This window comes from Rhinolophus sinicus, chromosome 16, assembly GCF_057876585.1.
Source record: "Rhinolophus sinicus isolate RSI-liver-muscle chromosome 16, RSI-T2T, whole genome shotgun sequence".
Classification (NCBI taxonomy): Eukaryota; Metazoa; Chordata; class Mammalia; order Chiroptera; family Rhinolophidae; genus Rhinolophus; species Rhinolophus sinicus.
Genome location: NC_142516.1, coordinates 2116744 through 2131293, shown reverse-complemented (window position 1 = coordinate 2131293; position 14550 = coordinate 2116744). Strand labels below are relative to the sequence as shown.

Here is a 14550-nt window from a genome sequence, read left to right as displayed (position 1 = left end):
TTCAAAAGTGAAAACAACTGTTAGTATTTAGTACTTGTAGATATACAGAAGGAAAAGAGAAAAGTGACTGAATTTTGGGGTGGACGGGTTGGTGACAGGGAACGGACACAGCCAGGCCTTCAGGGTGATGGCAACGTGCTATTTCTCACAAGCGTGTTGGCTGTACGGTGATGCAAACTCCTTACGCGCACTTTCCATTTGTACACTTCTGTGTGCATGTTACACTCACAAGTGAAAACGAGTTTTAAAGAGAGTGGTTCCAGGAACGTGGGTTACGTGTGCATTTCGTCCTGACCTCCGGGATCATTGACTCAGTGACTGTGAGGGGACCTCCCTGCAGGCCACCTGGGGCTGACCCGATTCTCCTAGGTCCTGCCACAGCCTCAGGTCAGAGGTCAAGTCTGTCGATTGGGATGGTACTTTTCTTCCTTAGTAGATGAGCGCAGAAATGGTTCATATAATAAAAGCCATAGAATTCTGACTTCTGCGGTAGAGACTCTGGACAGGCTTAATATTTCGTACTCTGATAATGTTTAAAGAATCTGGAGTATTGTCAGGAAAGTCCCACAAATCCCATCGTCACTGTGTAATGGACTTGGTCTCGCTGTTCCCTGGATGACTTAAGCCCAGTATTGGAGTATGTGCCTGACTTTGGGACCATTTCATTGCCAAGAGAAATTACTAGATTTCTAAAAATTTATTAGTACTGAGAAGTTTTGCGCAGTAGGCAATTGAAATGCCTGAGAAGGAATTGGAATACATTCTGCTTATTATTGCAATTTAAAGTGTCGAGGGTACTTAATGAATGAAATGTACAGTCTTTGAAGGCCCTTAAAAGCTGACTATTAAGATTTGTAGGTCTTACAAATAGAAAACCACGATCTGTGAGCCACACTTAAGTGCTTAGGAAAAGCTGAGCTTTGGAATGTGTAGCTTTCTGAAGCCAAACATGAAATTTAAAAAGCAAAGTAAACGTAGGAAGGGTCTTTTCTAAACACAAATGCTTCCTCAAACTCAAAACAGCAAAACTCAGTGACCGTTAGAACTGCTACTTGCTGGCACTTCGGGGCGGAAATAAAATAGGTGCCCTAGCTCAGATCCTTGGTCAGCACCCATCCTGCCAGCGCTGAACGATTCCTTGCAGCACATACCAGCAAGAGCTTTCCTGTCCACCCTTTCAGCTCATTTACTCCCCCCGTCTCTGTCATTGTCACACGTTCACTTTACCCATGTAGTGAAAGCCCTCAAGACATTGGTACCGGTACTGTTTGCTCAGTGGGCACTCACTCCCCCCTTTTCCTGTCGCCCTTATTCCTCCTCCGTTTTCACTCTGGATCACTCTCTTGCTGCCTGACAAACTCCCTTTCATTTCACTTTGTTTGCTTTACCTCGGTGTACAGGTGGTAAATTCTGCCCATTTTTGTTTTCTGAAAACATCTTTGTTTTGCCTCACTCCCAAACAGTATTTTCACTGGGTATAAAATGCTAGGTTGACAGGTGTTTTCTTTCAGTCCTTAAACACGTCCATCCAGTATTTCTAGATTCCAGGATTTCTGCCCAAAGTCTTGTCCTTGCTCCGCTGAAGGGAACGGGAACTTTTCTCTGGCTGATTATGAGATTTCCTCTCGGCCTTTAGAGGTTTTCTATAATGTGCCTGGAAGAGGTTTTCTTTGAATCTGGCCCTTCTCACCTCTCTTTCAAATAGTCCAATTACACATGTGAGCACTTTTTTTTTTTAACCACGTCCCATGTCTCTCATGCTATTTTCTATATTTTTCTTCTTTTTCTCCTCTCCACACTCAATCTGGATCTTGTTTATTGATCTGTAGCCCTGTTGGCTCATATAGCCCTTCACCTTGCTAAGCTGTCACACTCTGGCACAGCCTCTAAACTTCTGATTGGCACATGACCCCGGGCACAGACGCTCTCAAAGACCCTTCTCTGGGTTTCTACTTCTGCTAGGGTCTTAGTCTGTATGGGAAAGACGAAAACCCTAACATCAAATCACCAAACAATTGATTCTAGGCATGAAAACAGCCACTGTAATTAACTTGATTCCACTTCAGCATTTTGTTAGTACTTGAATTTATTTTTCCGTTGGATTAGTCCTGCCTTGTGCTCAGAGGAATGGCTGGAGGAACTGGGGACATGTGGCGCTGAGAAGCCTGGACACGGTGGGAGAGGGAGAGGCACAGGCATGGTTGTCATCTCTGCCCAGCTGATGTGCTGTCATGCAGTTTCCTGCACGGCTCCTGTTCAGAATCATCAGCCAGCCTTCACGAAGTACAGGTTCCAGGTAGCGCCTGCTGAGATTTCGGTCCTGTGGGTCTGGGATGGGTCCCCTGAACGTGCTGTTTTAAGGGCCTCCTCGGATGGTTCTGAAGGACAGTCAGGTTTAGGGGCCACTGAGGGGCTGGATTCAGAGAGGTAAGTGTGCCATTTGCTCATTTCAGGGCAAGTAAATGAAAGGCCTGGACCCTCTGGCCCATCAGAGCCAAACTTGTGTGACAGATGACAGTGGTGCTGGAAGGGAAATGAAAGCCAATCACATTATCACAAACACAGTTAGAATGCCTGCTCACATGGCCCAGAGACGTGAGGGCTGCGGAGCCAGACCCCTTATCAGCTGAGGCAACTGGGTGACACCCAGGCCCCCTGAGCTATGCAGTGGCTGTGGGCAGGGCCCTGCTAGCCTGTCACACACTTGGCGGCAGCGCTCGTTTGTTTTGTTTTATTTTTTGAATATACATTCTGTCCTTGACTCCCGTGTCCTGGCCACCAGCCCAGTAGAGGCCCTTCTGCGGATATGGGTAAGCGGCGTTGGACGTCCTGCTGGACGGTTCACGTGGCCCCTTCCACAGATGAGCTCTGTGGCAGAGCAGGGCCAGATTCGACAAGGGGCAGAGCTTCTGATGCCACTGCCAACTGTCCCAGGCCACCCTGTACAGCTGTCCTAGACGGCGGTGAGGTGAGATTCTCATGCCTGCAAGCGTTTCAGGAGAGGCGGAGCAGGAGCATTAGAGCTGCAGAGGCCGTGATGTTGTTACAAGGGAGAGTGAACCCGAGCAGCTGCAACTTACGCTCTGATCCTACGATGTGGCGATTTATATTTCAGCCCCAATTAAAGCCGAGGACACCCCTCTTGTCATGGACGGCACAGGACTCTGGCAGGGCTGTATTTGCTACTTTGGCACAGATGGAAACTTCCAGATGGCTCCTGGCTCTCATGGCTTCCTGGCTGGGACTTCTGCCACATTTGGGGTGGGCGGTGGGGCTTCCAGCCTCCTGTGATGCTCCAGGAATCAGATAATTGGCCGCCCCCCACCCATATGGCTGATTAGTCACTGTGACAGTGACAACCAAATTAAGTAGCTCGAATGTGGCTAAAGAAATTGACAGGAGGCAGAGCTGGCTGAAAGCCCAGAGTGGGTTTTAGAAGCAGGATGAGAATGCAGATGTCCTCTCTCCTTCCTGCACCCCAGCCCTGACCGAGGCCACCTCTTTGTACAAGTAAGTGACCTTTAGAAAGCCAGCTGTCGCCACAAACCCTTCACGTCTCAGGGCCGCAGCACAAGACAAATGTATTCTTGCCCCGGTTGGGTCCGAGGCAGGGTCTGGGAGGGCAGGTCAATGCGCAGTGACCTGAAAGCCAGCCCTTCTGTGGTCCGGCTCCTCTCTCCTCTCCCCGAAATGCCTCTCCCATCGGCTGTGTTGCTACTTTCCCTTCGCACCTGCCATCTCTCAATTAGGGAGGATGGCTTCCAGCTTTCCGCTTGGGCAGGAAGGACCGTTACTTACATGGTGGGTCACTTTGGGCCACCACTACTTCAGGCCTTTGTTACTCCAGCGATTTGAAAACCCCCACCTCTTCCTGTCTTGGGTCTAGAACTGTTTTGGGTCGTTCTTACTCTGCCAGACTCCCATTCCTGTACTCTCCACTGCATTGTGTCCCGCCTGCATGGCACTCAGTCCTGCCCTAAGCATGTCTTTGCCTTGTGACTCCCGGTCAGACAGACAGCCTTGGTGGATAAACCCACACCACTAAAGTCTGACTTCCCAAAGGATGCCCCACGGACCGGCCTTCAAGCTATTGCTTTGCCCCGATAAAAATCCTTGGCCCTCTGGCCCGCCCTCTGGCTGCCAGGCCACACCCACTGATGTTAGACTTGATGCCCAGGGCTGCTCTGCTGACAGCAGCTTCTGTGGAAGGCGGTGTGGGCGCGGGCAGCCGTGTCACAGCAACCTCACTATGCAGCGTGGCCCTGCGCGACAGTGCCTGTGGGTGGGCCCAGGGCCTGCACTGTCCCCTGGGAGACTGCACAAAGGTGCCAGGGGCCAATCCTGCAAGGGGTCTGCACAGCCTCTGTCAACATCCCACCTGGCAGTCCACCCGGCTGGACAGGCCATGGAGAAGTAATGGAAGGAAACTTCCCTGAATAGGGACTGTTTGTCCGATGCTATGGGGCGAGGCCTCATTCCCCCAGAGAGGCTGGGAGCTGCTTTGAGTGTAGATTGACTCGCGGGGCTCCAGACAGCTTTGCACCCTGCCCGCTGCCTGGGGGTGGTAGGGAGTAGGCCCTGATTCATCTGTCTTCATTAGCCAAGTGACTAGGACAGTCTAGGTGACCCAAACAGCCACACAGGGTTATGTACTGGCCAATGCCAGGACAGGCTGACCAGGCAGAGGGTGGGGTCCTCTCAGGGTGAGTAGGGCGGTGGCTGGGGGAGCGGGCCGGGTACCCTCCTCAGCAGACAAGAGTCCCCAACGCTAATGCCACTTCCATCTCTTAGAGGTAGCCTCCCTGGTGAGAGGGGTGTCTCTCCATCCTGCACGTCGAGCTCGGTGGTGGGTCAGCTTTGCACTGGACACTCACACCAAGGCATGGTCCTTCCCATCTCCCGGGCGCTCAGGGCAGCTGCACCTACTGCCTTACTGCATTTTACTTGTTTGAGGTGAGGGCTTTGCAGGCATTCGATCCCCTCTTGTATAGTGTCCGATGTCCTGCAGGGGAACCCAGGAGCCTGGGTGTGTGGAGAGCTGGGGTCACTAGGAGGCCGGTCCTGCACAGCACTCCATCGCTGAGCCGGGGGCAGCAAACACTTTCTTAAAGGGCTGGCCAGTAAAGATTTTAGGACCTGCAGTCATATGGCCTCTTTTTCCACTCCTCTCCTCTGCCCGCAGCTGGAACACTACTGGGAACAGCCGGCAGCAACCAGACCTCCGGGAGGCCACGGGGAGGCTGTATTGGCACACAGGCCCTGCTTGGCCAACTCCTGTCTGAGACCATCAGAAGCTCCCTGTAGCTCCCAGTCACAGGAAGGCATGGGCAGATACAGACATGGAAACATGGCCAGTGACCAGCGCAAGTGACGAAGGCGTCTCGTGTGTGCCTATCGAGTGAACCAATGTCTTTATTGACAATATGTGCGGGTGCTGAGGTCTGGGGGACAGTTACTCTTATCCAGGCAGATGGGAGAGAGGGGCTTGGAGTCGGCCAGGGCGCAAGGTGGAGGGTCCCAGCCCAAAGTGGGGAACGTGGTGAGGTTCTGCATTCGCGTGAGGATAGTGACCCAGATCCCGTGTTCCCTGAGTAGTGAAGGCTCGGGACCAGGTCCTCTGTCTGCCGCCTGCCCTAGGTGGGCCGCACCTTCATCTCAACGGAGATGAACGGGTCAACGGAGCATTTTCACCCGCATTCCTTGGGCACGTGACCAGGGCTTCCTCAGCTGAAAGGGTTCTGTGTAGGTCCCTGGAGAGGGGACGCGTTTGATCCTAGGACACAGAGGAAATCCGTCCGGCAGAACTGGGACCAGAGATTCATTCACTTCTCAGAGTTTGAGTGTGTTGACTACAAAACCAACACACCTGTCTAAGAGACAACTGAGTGAATACGGAAATGCTTGTGCCCCAGTGGGTTCCCAACTGCTGCCTGTTTTCAGTGTATCTCCTTTCTCTACTCTGCTCACTGGAGAGGCCAGAGGTACTGTCGAGACTGGCCTCCATGTATGTCATCCACTTGGGGAGTGGTCTTCGTCAGTAGCAGCCTCTCACCAGCTGTGGGCCTGATGCCCTGCCGTGGACCCCTGGACCTGGAGGGAAACCACACGCCCTTTTCTACCCCAAGTCTGCTGAACCCGTCTGGAGTGGGGACCAGAAGTCTGCATTAACAACTCCCCAATAAGTGTGGAAGTGCCTGGATTAGAGGATTTTAGGGCGCTGTGGGGACAGAGTCCCAGAGAGCAGTTTCCAGGCTCTCGACCTCACAGGTAGTAAATGGCCGTCAGCTGTAACCAGTTAGCCATTAGCCACTGATACAACTGCCGTGGTTACGCTATTGGTTGGTTGGTTGGCAGAGAAGCAGACCGCGGATCGCAGCCTGCAAGTGGGGCTAGCAAGCATGGATTGCGTATCGTGTGGCTCCTGCTTCCTGTGTCTCTACCCCAGCCCCCAGCAAGACTATAGTGGTGTGACTCCCCTATCTATGGCTCCGTGGGTGTTCCTTTTCGGCCTCACCATGTCCTGCGTTCTTATGTGGGGAGCGGGAGCTGAGACCCTGCGTGACAGGTGCTTCTCCAGGAAGCCCACTGTTCTCTTCCCAGTGATAGAATTGATTCCCGGCTGTGAAGCTCCATGCGGCGAATCACAGGCTTGAGAGTCAGACAGATTCTGTGATCCCTGTTCCTTCTCCCTCCGACCTGTGTGACCTTGGGCCACCGTCTTCCCGCCTGAGGATAAAGCCAGGCTGCTGAGCGTCCCCAGAGGAAGACGTGTGGAGAGGACATGTGGAGAGGACCAGCCCTCTCAGTGGTCAATGAGCGGATAGTTACCAGCTTTCAGGGACCAGAGCGCTCAGGTCCGTCTCACCTGGGCAGGTGTCGGCAGCCTGGCTAGCTGGGGTCTTGATGCACCGGAAGAAGAAGAGCTGGCCAGCGGGCCCAGGGCCAGGGCGCCCCTGCTCAGCTCCATGTCCTCCAGTCCTCGGGCAGGGGAAGCCAGCCCTAGCCTGGGCCTGTTTCTCAACTCCTGCGGGGACGCCCACTTCTCATATGCTCTTGGGGTGCACCAACTGGGTGTTTCCTTTCCGCTGGGCCCCACCCAAACGCCCGCTGAATCAGGCTCCCTTCCCCCAGCGAGGACACCCTGCTCCCAGGACTCTGCCAGAAAGGGCCTCCTTGGTTTGTGGCTTAAGCCCCCCTTTCAAATCCCAGCTGTGCCCAAACAACAGCCGAGGCCTTGGCTGGGAGATAAGGAAGGGAGCCAGAGGGCCTTTCCGTCCCTCATCTGGTTTGCAGGACACTCAGGTTCTGAGCCAGTCGTTGTGCGTGTGACGTAGAGGAAGAGAGAAAACTTCTGAACATACTGGATGCAGAGAACTACGGACACCATCCCGTGGGGTGGGGCCTCTTATTTGAATTTCACAGGAGGAGAGAGTGAAGTCACACAGCTACTAAGAGCCGGACATTGGTGTCAAGTCCGCCTACTGGCCTGAGGACCCCCGGAGCTGCTCCTGACACCTGAAGGTGAGGCTATGTCTTGCCCCCCAAACCGCTGCGGCCACGCTCCACGTCTTGTCCTGTGTGTGGAATCGCGTGCAGCCTGGATGCTGTGGGCACTGTGTGAAGGAGTTCTGAGGATGCCCGGAAAGGGTGCTACGGAGAGCAGGGCGGTGACAAGGGGAGGGGGACCGCGGGCGAGACTCTTCTGTGGTTTGACGTTTCTCTGGGCTAGTGTGTGGGGCCTGGTTGTGAACCACACTAGGTCCCTAAGCAGGAGAGAAATGGGGGAGCCAGAGCAGGGGCTTCACCAAAGGGGACATAGGACCTTACGTCCATCGCGGGCACTGCAATGACACAGACTTTGCATGCTTTTTATGCAGTGGCTTCAGCCTGCTGAGCCAGAGGAGGAAACAGGCTGCATTGCCTCAGCCGCCACTGAGCCCCCAGGCAGCCTGTCCCCACATCACAGGTCTGGATTTCAGTGCTGGGACCTCGTCTGTCTGCCGGGGAGGGCTCAGCTGGTGTAGTCAGGACGACCCCGTGCCAGCTGTCCCCTCTTCTTAGCATTGTCAGTGGAACTATTTCAGGTGAGATGTCAGCAATACAATCAGACATCAATTTAATGTTCCTAAGAGTATGTGGGTCTGAGAATATGAAAACAAAAATGGAAGATTCTGTCAAGTTCAAATATCTTACATGTGGATCCATAGGAGTCCTGGCAATGGCAGGGTAGGTCTGTGGGGCCATTGGCCTGCTAAAAGTGTGAACACACAAAACATTCGCAAAGGGGTTTGCTTGAAGGCACGGCCAGGTGAAGCATGAAGGAAGGGGTTCCTTTGCCACACTCTGGGGAGCAAGGGAAAGCTGCAGAGAGGACACCAGCACTTGGGGCCCCTTTGGGCCAATCCCCAAAAGGCAGCTGAGCAGTTACCTTGATACTTTTACAGCGTTAAAAGTCAAGGCTTGGGGAGTAGGTTTGGGGGTGCCATGCAGAGGGCTGCTCCCCACACGTAAGGACGAACCGGAAATCGCCAGCCCTAACGTGGACTGAAAGCTGCGTTGTTTTTTTCATTAGTTTCAGGTACACAAAACAATGTAATAGTTAGACATTTATCATTTATATCCCTCACACAGTGACAACCCCCTTCCCCCATCCACTACCCCTCTGACATCGCACACAGCCATTACATTTCCACCGTCTCTATTCCTAATGCTGGACTCCACTTCTTATAATTATATATATACAATATATATATATATATATATATATATAAAATTGTAGTTGACATTCATTATTGTTCAGCTTCAGCTTCAGGTGTACAGTGCAGTGATCAGGTATCTACATCTTCCCTGAGGTGGTCTCCCTAATGACAAGGGTCCATTGGATACCCTACAAAATCTTGAAAGCTGGTTTTGAGACATCTAATTGTTCCAGAAAAAAAATCTCAAGTCCTGAAATTCTATTAGGTCTTCCCAGACTGCTAGTGCCCTCGGTGTAGCAAGATCTTCTCTGAGGGAGACTGGTATCCTCACAGGACACCGATGGCCTGGAGGGCACCTGGCTCAGTGTGGGACCTCAGCCATCGCCCTGCAGGCTGACCCAACAAGGACAGCCAATAGTGGGGACAGTTCTGCCACCTGACCCCTCTCAGGCTTCAGCATCCACTGGGGAACAGGGTTTTTAGAGACACTGACAAGAGGCCCTGATGGAAGGCAAGGGGCTGGACCCACACCTTCAAGGACGGTTTCAAGGGCAGAGGGGGAAAAGGATGGGGTGAGGCCTCTGAGAGTCACCATTGGGCATGTGGGGTCAGCACAGGGGAAACTTTCCTTGGACGGGCCTTCCTGCGCCAGGAGGGAGCGGGGTCACCACCCCTGGAAATCCTTGTGACTTGAAGGGCCTGTGACTCTGACATGACCCCTCCGTGCTCAGGGGGCTGGGGCTGGACCTTTATAGCTAAAAGCTGCATCTCTGAGGGCGGCAGGGCTGTGTCTTAACCCAAAGGCGGAGTGGCTGAGGACAGATCCCTGCCTGGCCCAAACTCTGGCTTCTCTCTGCCGTCCTCCTTTCTTCATCTCCCCAGCAAGGTGACAGGTCCCGCAGAAGGGTGTCAGCCAACAGAGGGAAGCCACCCAGAGAATCCCAGTCCGCTTGACCTCTTTTGGGGTCCCCAGGGAAGAATGGGTGACGCGATGCTCCCAGGAGCCTCCTGGCAATGTGGTCAGGGAGAGACAGTGGGGGGCAGCATGGTCAGGGCTCTGCAAACACCGGCAAAGCGCAGTGAAGTGGGAAGTTTGTCCTGGAAAGTCCGTGGTGGGCAAGATCGCCAGCCAGCCCCTTGATCTCACAGGCTCCTTTTCCTCTTTGTCTCCGTAGAACAACACACTGCAGCATCACCTCCACTGTGATGCTCTTGCAAAGTGTATTTCTGTGTGTGTGTTTAACTTAAGTAAATGGCATTGACTGTATCTCATTCTGAATTCCACTCTCCCCACTGAGCTTGCATCGTGCGTGTGACTTGCAGGAACGTGTGTCTCGATATATGTCTACATTTAGTCCATTGCTTTCAACTGCCAAGTCGTACTCAAAGGTGTGCATCTGTCATCTTTGACCTGTTCCAACCTGGTCATCCAGGTGGCCTGTGCGGGCTTCCGGGGTGGGGCTTCCGGGCCGTGCGGTCTACAGATTCCTAATTGGACTAAGGAACTGGATTGTGCCTCAGTCCTAGACTTCCCACCAGCCCTCGCGCTGTCCAGCTGTCCAACGGTCGCCAGGGGTTTTGAACAGCTTGTCCACGCTCCTTAGCATCAAGGCTTTCTCCTCACGTAAGCTGCTCTTCCATCGTCGTGCCCACTGTTCTTTCCTGTTGGTGTCGCTGCCTTCTCGTCGTGTTGGTTTAAGACACTGTGAATATCTTCTTCCATTAGTACTTCAGTAACTCTGCCCTGACGGTTTTGGAGCTTATAAGTTTTGCTTTTGAAATTTTCTTTACCAAGCCTTTCCGACCGCCCAAGTCCCAACGACATTCTCCCGCATTTAGCTGACTAACTTTATTCATGTGTCTCTCATATCTCATTCTTTAATCCACGTAGTTCTGCTTTCTACGGAACCCCATACACAGCGATTCACTATTATCCTCCATCTCAAGGGCCAGTTTCCAGAATCATCTGCCAAACCAGTGCTTTCCCACTGGGCATGTGGTGCACTTTGTGAGGCACTGAGACCCCCAAGTGGCCGATGGCTGTGCCCTGAGCCCCTGCTTCCTTCTGGTCCACAGCTCGGGGCCAGGACCACGTGGGATGCATGTCTGTGTCATTGCAGGTCTAAGATCTCACAGAACAAGGCCCTTCCTTAATCTTCTTTTATAACAGTGACATTCAGGGTTCTTGATCCCTCCGTGTAAATCCCAGCTCACTTTCGAGTTCCGCAAAAATATTCGACTGAAATTGCATGAAGTCCTGGGTTAACTTAGAGAAGGCCGACATCTTTAACACATTGGGTCTTTCCATTAGCGAGCGTGGGGTCTTGCTATTTATTCCGAAATACCTAAGGTTTCTGTCCCTACTGTAACTGGCAGCTTCTGAAAATTTATATTCTCTGACTGATAACGATTGGTAAAAATTACTGTTATTGACTTTTGTACGTCCTATATGCCCAACAGACATAACCCAATACGTCTGTTCATTCTATTGCCTTCTTTTCTAGATAGAAAATTCAGTGAGGAAAAACCTCAGAGGCTCACTGAAAATGAAGCTGAGAAAAACCCAGTTCTTTTTCTAGATTGAGAACAGATCGTGCTGGGACACATGCACACACACACGTACATGCACACCCATGCACACACACGTGCACAAACCAATCCCCCTTCAGTCCTGCAGAGTCCTGTGGCTCCCACTTGGCACCACGGCACACAGCACACGCCTGTCAGCTGCACACGCTGGGACACGTGTGGGCTCCCACACTCCAGGAGCTCAGGTCTGGCTGGGGAAATACGGCACGTGTTCGAGGAGTCATGGTAGCAAAGGAACAAATTCTGCCTGTGTTTCTTCTTCCAGCCTCAGCGTCTGTCATCTCCTTTCTCTTCCTGGAGTGGCCAGGGTTGAGGGGCTACCAAGTTTAAAAGGCAAAAGCAGACCGAGTCCCTGGGCCCTGGTGGCAAATGTCTCTGATGGACACGCATCCCTCTGCGGAGTAAACTGTCCACCCCCGGTCCTCCTGGAGGCGTTACAGGCCAGGGGAAGGACCAGGCAGAGACCTGAGCTCCTGCCCTTGCCCCAGGCTGATCGGTAGCCTCGGGGCACCTCGCCCTCTCCAAGCCCCAGTTTCCCTGTTTACAAGGAGGCTAGATGTCTTTCAGCCCCTCTCTGCTGAAGCTGGAGCCTCCAACCCACCCCCAAGGCGGCTGGCTCCACATTCTGAGCCCAGGAGCACAGGCCCTTTGCCAGCAGAGGTCATGGAACAGCCCAGACCCCCACATCCTCCGGCGCTTGTATTAGATCCTGTTTGGGGGGAAAAGATCCTAATTTCTGTGGGAATTGGGTCCAGTGGAATATGCACTTGCCCACAGTGGTTTTCTCCACACTTGAGGCAAAGCAGGAATGTGAAACGGGCAGCTCCTGAGACACAGCGCTCCCACAGGACCCCGGGACTCCACTCCTGGGTGTGGATGCACCAGCGGAAAGAGATGGGCTGCACACAAGCCCGTACACGTGCTCACAGCAGCACGACCCACACGAGCCAAAGGCAGAAACAACCCAAATACCATGGACCGATAAAGGGGTAAGCAAACTGCGCTCTTTCCATACAGTGGAATATTACTCAGCGTAAAAAAGGAATGAGGAATAAGGCACTAGCTCGTCTAGGGCATGGCCGAAACTTCAAACCTGCTGAGTGACGGAAGCCAGACACAAAACTGCACGTGTGTGACTCCATTGATATAAAATGTCCAGAACAGCCAAGTCCATAGAGACAGAAAGGAGGTCCGTGGTTGTTAGAGGACCGGGGGAGAAGGGGACAGAGGGGTGGCAGTTAAAGTGTATGGAGTTTCTTTGAGGCGATGAAATGTTTGAAAGCCAGACTGTGGTGACGGTTACACGACTCTGACGACACTAAAACACTGAACTGTGCACTTTAAATGTGTGAATTTTATGAAATGTAAACTATTCCTTAACAAAGCTATTTAAAGAGAGAGAGAGAGAGAGAGAGAGAGAGAGAGAGAGAGAGAGAGACACAGGGCCTTACACGGATGGGGAGGGGGGCCCTGGAGACCTGGAAGGGGGCGCTTCCTCCGCCCAGTGTTGCAGGGTGAGGGTCCCCCAGCTTTGTGCTCAGTACAGTTGCCTTCTGCCCCCTCCCTTTCCTTCCCTTTTCTTGCCTTGCCCTTTCCAGCGCTGTTGGCCCGGGCTGGCAGTGACACTAGGCTTTATAGGTCTCCATTCCAGCTGCAAAGCATCCCAAGTGCTCAGCAGCCCTTAGAGGGAGCAGGAGAGGAGAGTGAGGACGTGAAGGAGGAGAAAAACTCAGACTAACTGCTTGGGGGTCGGTGAGTGGAGGCGGCCGACCCTGGGGCTGCACAGAAAGCACCCTCACCCCGCAGCCCATTTTCCTTTCCCAGAGATAATAACACTGGGGAGCAGAGTATCTGCCCGGCACCTGAAGACGGATGACCAGTGTTTGCTGGGTAATAGTTTGTGTCAGACTCAATTGGAATTTATATCTCGGGAGGCAGATAAGCCGCTCAGAGCTCCCTGCCTTCCCGGGGCTGGAGGAGTTGGCCCAGTGCAGCTGGCGGCAGACAAAAAAAGACGGGTCTCCCTAGAAGGACCCTGCTTGTCCACGCGTGTCCTCTTTTTAATATCTTAATTGCGTCTACAAACCCCAGAACACTGGGAGACAGCAAATTTTGCAATGTCCTTCTCCCGGTTTGCCCAGGAGATGTCACCTTCTGGAAACTCAGGAAACACAAACCGGGACGCAGGTGTTTGGGGTGGCTTTGTGTGCTCGTGTGCTTCTTGTTGCGCTTTGTGTATTTCTAAAGCTTGTGAACAAGCTTTTTCTTTAGACAAGAAAAACCCAGGAGCGTGTTCTCACCTAAGTTAAACTAAAGCCTCTGCCTCTTTTAGTTCCCGGGGACCAGAGCACAGTCTGCTTGGCGCTTGATTTAAGACACGCTGACACGAGCTGCCAGCTCGCAGCACAGTGGTGAGGCTGGATTGGGACTGTCATATACAATGCAAGGAACGAGCAGTAGAGGGACGGGAGCCGTGCTGAACGCACACGTCACCTGCTCTGGGGCTCTGTTCCCAGATCCATTGTGCGAACATGTTTACTCTGCATAAGAGAATGGGATGAGGCTGCCCCGACATTTGCTCATGGCAGCGGATTTCATTTTTAAACTTGCATTAGGGCAGGATTAACCTTGCTGAAGGGTATCTGGGTGTGGGTGGAATACATAAAACTAATCCCGGATACACGTTGCTATGGGAGAAGCACTGGGTGCGATGAAATATTGATTATACATTAAGTACCTTCTCCTTGGCCTCCCCCTTCCCAGGCAGGCACCTCATGTAGTGCCTTCTCTGCCCAGTGGAGTGGGACGCAGGGCCCGAGGCTGGAGCCGGGACACACAGCTCCTCCTTCCGTCCTCCCAGCATCCTTAATCCTGCTCATCCGGTGACAAGAGATGGCCATGGGCAGGCGGTGGGTTTGCAGACTCATGTAAGCACACACACATGGCCCTTGCCTGGGTTCCTTCCCACCTTCTACTGAGGACAGTTGTCTGGAAGGCAAAGAGAACCTAGCCATAGTCACAGGTGAGTCTCAACCATCCTGCTCTGTGACCTGAGAGACAGAGAGTAAGAACCAGTAACTCCTAGTGAAGAATCCCAGGGAAGCCTCTGATTGGCTGGCTACCTGCCAATCATTATGATGAAGGAAAATTGGGATGGAGTTGCCACGCCATCATAGGGGATCTTGACCAGGGCTCAAGCAGGCTGACCAACTAACTGGTCTCTTCTGCCTTGAACTGTCCCAGTTTCAGCAGTCAAATTTCC

The 14550-nt window shown here is 52.8% G+C and overlaps 1 long non-coding RNA gene across 1 annotated transcript; it reads left to right on the top strand.

Moving 5' to 3' along the window:
* The first annotated feature begins 6440 nt into the window (after positions 1–6440).
* On the top strand, positions 6441–12604 carry LOC148754932 (uncharacterized). Its single transcript, XR_016019291.1, has 3 exons — positions 6441–7521; positions 7878–8084; positions 11554–12604. It is a non-coding gene; the product is annotated as an uncharacterized LOC148754932 (long non-coding RNA).
* Positions 12605–14550: the final 1946 nt, after the last annotated feature.